This window comes from Peromyscus leucopus, chromosome 2 (genome assembly GCF_004664715.2).
Source record: "Peromyscus leucopus breed LL Stock chromosome 2, UCI_PerLeu_2.1, whole genome shotgun sequence".
In the NCBI taxonomy this organism is placed as follows: Eukaryota; Metazoa; Chordata; class Mammalia; order Rodentia; family Cricetidae; genus Peromyscus; species Peromyscus leucopus.
The window spans coordinates 97,781,921-97,790,160 of NC_051064.1; positions in this window are offsets into that span (position 1 = coordinate 97,781,921).

Consider the following 8,240-nt stretch of genomic DNA (forward strand, 5'->3'; position numbering starts at 1 on the left):
CATTGTTGGTAAGGGTAAGAGAAAGAAGCCCTCCTCCCTTGTCCTTGCTACCTGTGGAGGGCAAGGGAGCTGACCCTCCTCCTTACCAGCTACAGCACTCGGGAAAGTGGACCCTGCACCTCACTTGGGCAGCACAATAAAGCTGATCCAATTGATGGGGGTGCAGGTGAATCGGCCTGAGAACATGAGCATGAGAGATCTGGCCCCGCCCCTCATCTGCCATATGGTGGTATGGGCAGGAAAGAAATGCCTTCCCAGCCCCTGCCCCTGGCCACCTGTGGTGGGTGGGAGAGCTGGCCCTGAGGTCACAAGAGTGGGAGAGCTGTTCCTGCCCCTCATCAGCAGCACTCAGGAGAGTGGCCCCTACACTTTGCCTGGGCAATACATTAGAGCTGGCCTTGAAGGTGTAGGTATGGGAGAGCTGAACCTGAGGGTCTGAAAGCAGGCAAAAAGAACAAGTAACACATAAAAGCAGACCCATTAGAATTACACCTGACTTCTCAATGGAGGCTCTAAAAGCTGGAAGGGCCTGGACATACATTCTAGAAACTCTAAGAGCACAGATGCCAGCCCAGACTACTATATGCAACAGTACTTTTAATCATAATAGATGGAGAAAGAAAAACATTTCATAATAAAGCCAAATTTAAGCAGCATCTATCTACCAGTCAAGCTCTGAAGAAGGCATTAGAAGGAAAACTTTAATCTGAAGAGGTTAACCACACCTAAGAAAACACAAGGAATGAATAATCCCAGACTAGCACATCAAAAGGTCCAGGGGGTGGGAAGACCCACACTATAACAAAATAACAGGAATCAACAAACATTGCTCATCAATAATTCTCAACATCAATGGTCTCAATTTCCAAGTAAAAGGAAACTAACAAAATAAATTCTAAAACAGGATCCATCCTTCTGCTACATCCAGGAAATACACCTTAACATCAAGGATAGACATCATCTCAGGGTTAAAAGATGGAAAAAGAAAGTCTAAGCAAATGGACCAAGGACACAAACCAATGTAGCCATTTTCATATCTGAAAAAATGATTTCAAGCCAAAACTAATCAAAAGAGATAAAGAAGGATACTACATGCTCAAAGGGAAAAATATCCACAAAAAAAGATACTGCAAGTCTAAACTCTTATGCACCAAACACAAGTGTATCCAAATTCATAAAAGAAACATTACCACAGCTGAAATAACATATTTACCCTCATACAATGGTAGTGGTGACTTCAATACCCCAATCTTGCCAAGAGACAGGTCATCTTGACAAAAAACTAAACAGAGAAATGATGGAGATAAATGACATTAAAAAACAAACAAACAGACAGACAGACAGACAGACAGACCTAGCCTATAATTACAGAACATTTCACCCAACCACAAAAGAATACAACTTCTTCCCAGCAGCTCATATAACTTTCTCCACAATTTACCACATACTCAGATACAAAACAAGTCTCAACAGATACAAGAGAATTGAAATAACACACTATGTTCTATCTGACCACCATGGACTAAAGCTCGATATAAAATAAAACAGAAAGTTTACAAACTCATGGAAACTGAGCAACTCACTGCTGAATGAAAAACAGGTCAAAACAGAAATTAAGAAATAAAACCTTTTTAGAATTGAATGAAAATGAAAGTACAGCATATTCAAACTATGAGACAAGAAGAAGGTGGTTTTAAGAGGCAATTTCATACTACTAAGTGCCTACATACAATTCAAGAGCTCTGGTATTGGTAACATAACAGCACACCTAAAAGGTCTAGAACAAAGAGAAGAAATAATACTTCAAATGAGTAGACAATATGAAACAGTCAAATGCAGGGCTTAAATAAATGAAACAGAAACAACAACAATAACAAAACAATACAAGAAAAATCAATGAAACAAAGAGTTGACTCTTTGACAAAATCAATAAGATTGACAAGCTCTTAGAGAAATAAACTAAACAGTGGAGAGAGAAGATAAAAATTAGAGAAGAAAAGCAGGGGGCAGGGATGTGGAGTAACAGACACTGAAGAAATCCAAAGAATCATAAGGACATACTTTAAAAGGCTGTACTTCACTGAACTGTAATACCTAAAATAAATGGATAAATTTCTTGGTATATACTACCTGCAAAAGTTAAATTAAGAGCAGATAGGCAATTTAAACAGATATATAACTAGATGGCTTGGCATAATATCAAGAGGAAATAAAGTCAGCATACTGAAAAGGCAACTGCAATTCCATGTCCACTGCAGCATTGTTCACAATGGCCATGATATGGAACAAACGTAAGTGTCGACCAATGGATAAATGGCTAAAGAATATGTGGTATACCTGCATCCTAGATACTATTCAGCTTCTTATAACAAGGAAATTGCAACATTTGTGACAATATGGAGAAACCTGGAAAACAAAGATTATGATAAGTTAAATACAATAGATACAATCACATGATCTAATTTATATGTGGAACATTAAAAAGTCAAACTCAAAAACACAGAAAGTACTGAAGGGTGGGGGAGATTGGGGAAACTTTGTTGAAAACAAAAATCACAAAATATCAGGTAAATGGGAGAAACTCCTTCAGGGAAGCTATTTGACACCATTATGATTACAGAGAAAAACATATAGCACACTAAGGCAGTATATTTTAACTGTTATTACAATAAAAATGATAAAGGTGAAAAGTAACTTAAATGTTAAACAAGCTTTGCCTGGCCATCCTGAAATGTACATATGTAATAAAACATCATAGTATATACTTAAATTATATAGAACTTACACTTCTCGGTATTTTTAAAATGGGTCTAAATCTATGTGATTCCTTTTGCTTTTGACCTGCTGTAGTAACACTTTTGCTGACTCTTGAATTGCTGGTGTATTGAGGCTTAACAAGAGCACAGATGACCTGAAAAATGAAGATATGGCCTTCAAAAACTTAGTGTATGGCTTTGAAATGCACGATTACAGGGTTTGGTTTGGTTTTGTCATATAATAGTTGGATCTTCTTGATTATGTATTATTTAAAATAATATAAACGTATCCTCTTATGATCTTTCCTATCAAGGATATGATGAGAGAGTGGGTAAGAGGTTCTGCAGTGACATTTAAAAGGCACTCAGTTATTTGACAAAGCTACCAAAAATAGACACCAGTGAATAGACAGCCTCTTCATCAAATGGTGCTTGGAAAATTGGATGTCCACATATAGAATAATGAAGTTAGGCACATATCTATCACTCTATAGAGAAATCAACTCCAAATGCATCAAAGTTCTCAAAGTGAAACCCCAAACACTGAGACTGCTAGAAGAAAACACAGACAGTACCCTACAAGATGTAGATGGAGAAAAGGCCTTTCTAAACAGGACTCTATTTACTCAAGAATTAATGCTAACAACTGACAAATGGGAACTCATAAAACTATGGAGCTTCTGTGCAGTTAAATGAACAATCAAGGACAGTAGCCCTCATAGTGTGAGAGAATCTTTGATGCTAGAGGATTAATATCTGGACTATACAAGGAACTAAAAACAAAAACAAAAACAAAAAAACAAAAAACCCCAAAGTATCAAGAAAACACACAACCTAGTTAAAAAAATATGGGTCAGAGATCTGAACAGAGCATTTCAAAATAAGAGATAAAAACAGCTTAAAAATACCTTTAAGATGTTCAACATCCTACCTAAGAGAGGAAGAATCATTCTTGCCTACTGACAAGATCCTTGATAAGTTGTCCAATCTCAAGAGGTCAGCCCTAAACAAATACACAGTAAAAAAAAAAAAAAAAAAATGGACTCAGCAGGTTGCATTTGTGTGTGTGTGTTTGTGTGTATATGTGTGTATGTCTGTGTCTGTGTGTCTGTGTGTGTGCATCTATATGTAACCTAATTAAAGAAGAGGTCATGAATTTGAGAGAGAGAGTTGGGCAGCATTAGAAGAGCTGAAGGAGATGGGGGTAGAAAGAATGTAAATATAGCTCTCATATGTGAAATTTTCAAAATAAATTTAAAAAGTGAAAGTGCTCAACAGCAAGAATGAATTCATAGTTTACCATCCCGTAGCAGCACATGATGTGTGTACATATCAGGTACAGCACTGAGGGCACACCATCACAGTCAACTGTCAGGAGCAAAGTCTTTGACTTCCACCACAGTGGCCACACTATTGGTCACCTGTGACTCAGCTCCATCACTGACAAGGAGCCCCTGGGAGTTTTGTAGCCTGTTTGTAGCTTTCCCACTGAAGGTTCCATGGGCCTATTTTCAAAGGACATACAAGTCTGAAAAAGAGCAAAACTCATACCTGGAAGAGATTAACACACTTCTAGTCTAGGAAACATGGACCAGACCCAAACATGTTCAGCGATTGTACCATACTGTCTCTAAAACAAGAAAGTCTGATCTGTTGATAGCAATGAAAATCAGGTGCTGTCCCACCTGTGAGAGTGGAAACACATTGCCCAAGAGCCAAATTATCAAGTTCAGACCAACAGCATGCAATAGAAAGCTTACATTAACTTCAATGCGTTTTATGAGGAAAAATTGTGCTTATAGGAGAGCTAAAGAAAATGGACATAATTTGTTAGGGAAATAATTTGTGACTTTGTTTATTCAGACAGGGTCCCACTGTTTAGGACACAGCTGGCCTGGGATAGACTGTGTAAACTGAGCTGAATTTAAATTCACAGTGAGTCTATTGTGTCTGATTTGGGGTGCTGGGATTATAAGCATATACCACCATACCATATCTGGCTGGTAAAGTTTTGAACATCAAGAGGAATGATGATGTTATGTCAAATATGTAGAGAGAAAAAGAAATGTGGCTATGAGAAATGGCCTCTGCGGCCCCAGGGTCTCATTGTTTCAACTCTGCACATCCACAAAATGAAGCTCAGCACATAGGAAGGTGTGTTCAAACTTGAAACTGTCTTCTCTTCCTATGCTCACTCAACTCTAGAAACCACTGTAAAAATGGTACTTTGAAATGCACTGGGTAAAACTTCATGCTATATTTCCTCCTCTTCTTTAAGGAAGTTTGAGGAAGCCACACACGATCACAAACAAACTCCATAGCAATGCACAGACTGAGGATGTTCTTGGGCAATGTGATTGTTTTTCCCTTTCATGCCATCTTTCCCTTTCTAAGGAACCAGTTCACAGCAAGTCTTTGCATTTTCACTAGAATTATGACTTCAAATAGTATGGAACAATTTATTAAGTGTCAAACATAAGATGACAGGACAGACCTCTAATGTCTGTCCTTAAAACAAAGCCTTTAGTCTCTAAAACAAAGTTCACACTACCTGTCTACCAGGTGTTCAAGACCTGAAAATGGAAATAGAAGCAATAAAGAAAACACAAACTGAGCAATTTTGGCAATGAAAAATTTAGGAATTCAAACAGGAAGTACAGAGGAAAGCTTTATCAACAGAATATAAGAGATGGAAGAGAGAATCTCAGGAATTGAAGATACAATAGAAATGGGCATATCAGTTAAAGAAAATGTTAAATCTAAAAAGCTTCTGATACAAAACATCAAGAAAATCTGGACACTGAAAAGGCCAAACTTAATAATAATAATAATAATAATAATAATATTACTAGTAGAAGAAAAATCCCAGCTCAAAGGCACAGAAATATTTTCAACAAAATTATAGAAGAGAATTTTCCTAACCTAAAGAAGGACGTGCTTATAAAGGTAAGAAGCATACAAAACATCAAATAGACTGGACCAGAAAAGATAGTCCCCTTGCCACATGATAATCAAAACACCAAAGAAGAAAGAATATTAAAAGCTGCAAGGGAAAAAAATCAAGTAACATATAAAGGAAGACCTGGTAGAACTATACCTGACTTCTCAATGGAGACTAAAAAGCAGATGTCCTGCAGATTCTAAGTGATCATGGATACCAGCCCAACCTACTATACCAGCAAAACTTTCAATCACCGTAGATGGAGAAAATAAGACATTTCATGATAAAGTCAAATTTAAACAATATCTATCTACAAATCCATCCCTATAGAAGGTGCTAGAAGAAAAACTCCAACCTAAGGAGGTTAACTACACCCAAAAATACAGGAAATAAACCAGGCTGATGTGGTGCATGCCTTTAATCCTAGCACTCAGAAGGCAGAGGCAAGTGGATCTCTGTGAGTTTGAGGCTGATCTTGTCTACAAAGTGAGTTCCAGGACAGGTAGGGCCACGTGAAGAAATCCTGTCTCAAAAAGAAAAAAAAAAAATCAATCAAACGAACAACAACAACAAACAAACAAACAAACAAAACAACAAACTCACAGGAAATAGATAATCTCAAACTAGCAAAACCAAAAGAAGTGAAACACACACCCACACCAACCACCACCACCACCAACAACATCAAAATAACAAGAGTCAACAATCATTGCTCATTGATATCTCTCAATTTCAATGGTCTCATTTCCCCAATATAAAGACACAGAATAACAATGGATACAAAAACAGGATTGATCCTTCTGCTGCATCCAAGAAACACACCTCAAGATCAAGGATAGACATTACCTCAGAGTAAAAGGTTGGAAAAGAATATTCCCAACAGATGAACCTAATAAGCAAGCTGATGCAGCCATTTTAATATCTAACAAAATAGACTTCAAACTTAAACTAATCAAAAGAGACAAGGAAGGATACTTCATACTCAAAGGAAAAATCCACAAAGATGACATTTGAATTCTTAACATCTATGCCCCAAACACAAGGGCACCCACTCTTGTAAAAGAAACACTACCACAGCTTAAATCACATATTAACACTCACACACTGATAGTGGGAGACTTAAATACCCTACTCTTACCAATGGACAGGTCATCCAGACAAAAATTGAATACAGAAAACACTGGGGCTAACAGATGTTATAAACCAAATGGACCCAACAGATATTTACAGAAAATAACACAAAAGGATGTATCTTCTTCTCAGCACCTCATGAAACTTTCTCTAAAAGTGATCACAGATACAAAACAAGTCTCAACAAGAGACTTGAAAATTGAAATAACTCCCTGCATTATCAGAGCACCACAGATTAAAGCTGGATATTAACAACAGAACGTTTACAAACTCATGGAAACTGAACAACTCTCTACTGAATGGAAACTGGGAAAGACAAAAATAAAGAAATTAAAGACTTTCTAGAATACAATGAAAGTGAATACATAGCATATCCAAACTTATGGAACACAATAAAAGTCATGCTAAGAGGAAAGTTCACAACACTAAGAGCCTACACACACACACACACACACACACACACACACACACACACACACAATTGGAGCAATCTCATAATAGCAACTTAAGGCACACCTGAAACAAAGAGAACACATATAAAAAAAATCAATGAAACAAAGAGTTGGTTCTCTGAGAAAATTGACATGATAGACAAATCCTTATCCAAACTAACTAAAAGACTGAAAGAGAATGTCCAAATTAACAAAATCAGAGACACAAGGGGGATGTAACAACAGACACTGAGGAAATCTAGAGAATCATAAGGACATACTTAAAAAACCTATACTTCACCAAAATGGAAAATCTTTTCTTGATAGGTTCCTTGGTGATATTTTATTTTTGCTTTAATAAATAAAGCTTGCCTGGAGATCAGAGGAAAAAGGCCAGCCATTATAAGTAAACAAAGAAGTCAGACAGTGGTAGCACACACCCTTAATCCTATCACTTAACAGGCAGCATTTCTGTGTGTTCAAGGCTACACTGTAAACAGAGCCAGGTGTGGTGACACACGCCTTAATTACAATACTAGTTAACCATGGAGGTCTGGAGGTTGGTACAGACAAGACAGAAAGTGACAGACCTGTGTAGGAAGAGGAAGTGATGTAGCTGGACAGAGAGCAAATCAGATGGCAGAACAGCAAGGCATATGTGTGTGTGGGTAGACAGGAAGTAACTTGCATTTTGGAAGCTGTAGAGTTGGCAAGGTAAGGTTGGTTGGTGGCTTTCTCTATTTCCCTGATCTCTCTAAGGCTTTCACCCCTATATGTGGCTTTGTGTTTTTTTATTTAGTAAGACTAGAAATTCATCTACAGGTTCCCCTTACCAAAGTTAAATCAAGATCAGATAAACAATTTAAATAGATCTATAACCCCCTAGTGAAATAGTAGCAGTCATTGAAAGTCTCCCAACCAAAAAATCCCAGGTCCAGATGGTTTCAGCACAAAATACCACCAGACTTTCAAAGAAGAGTT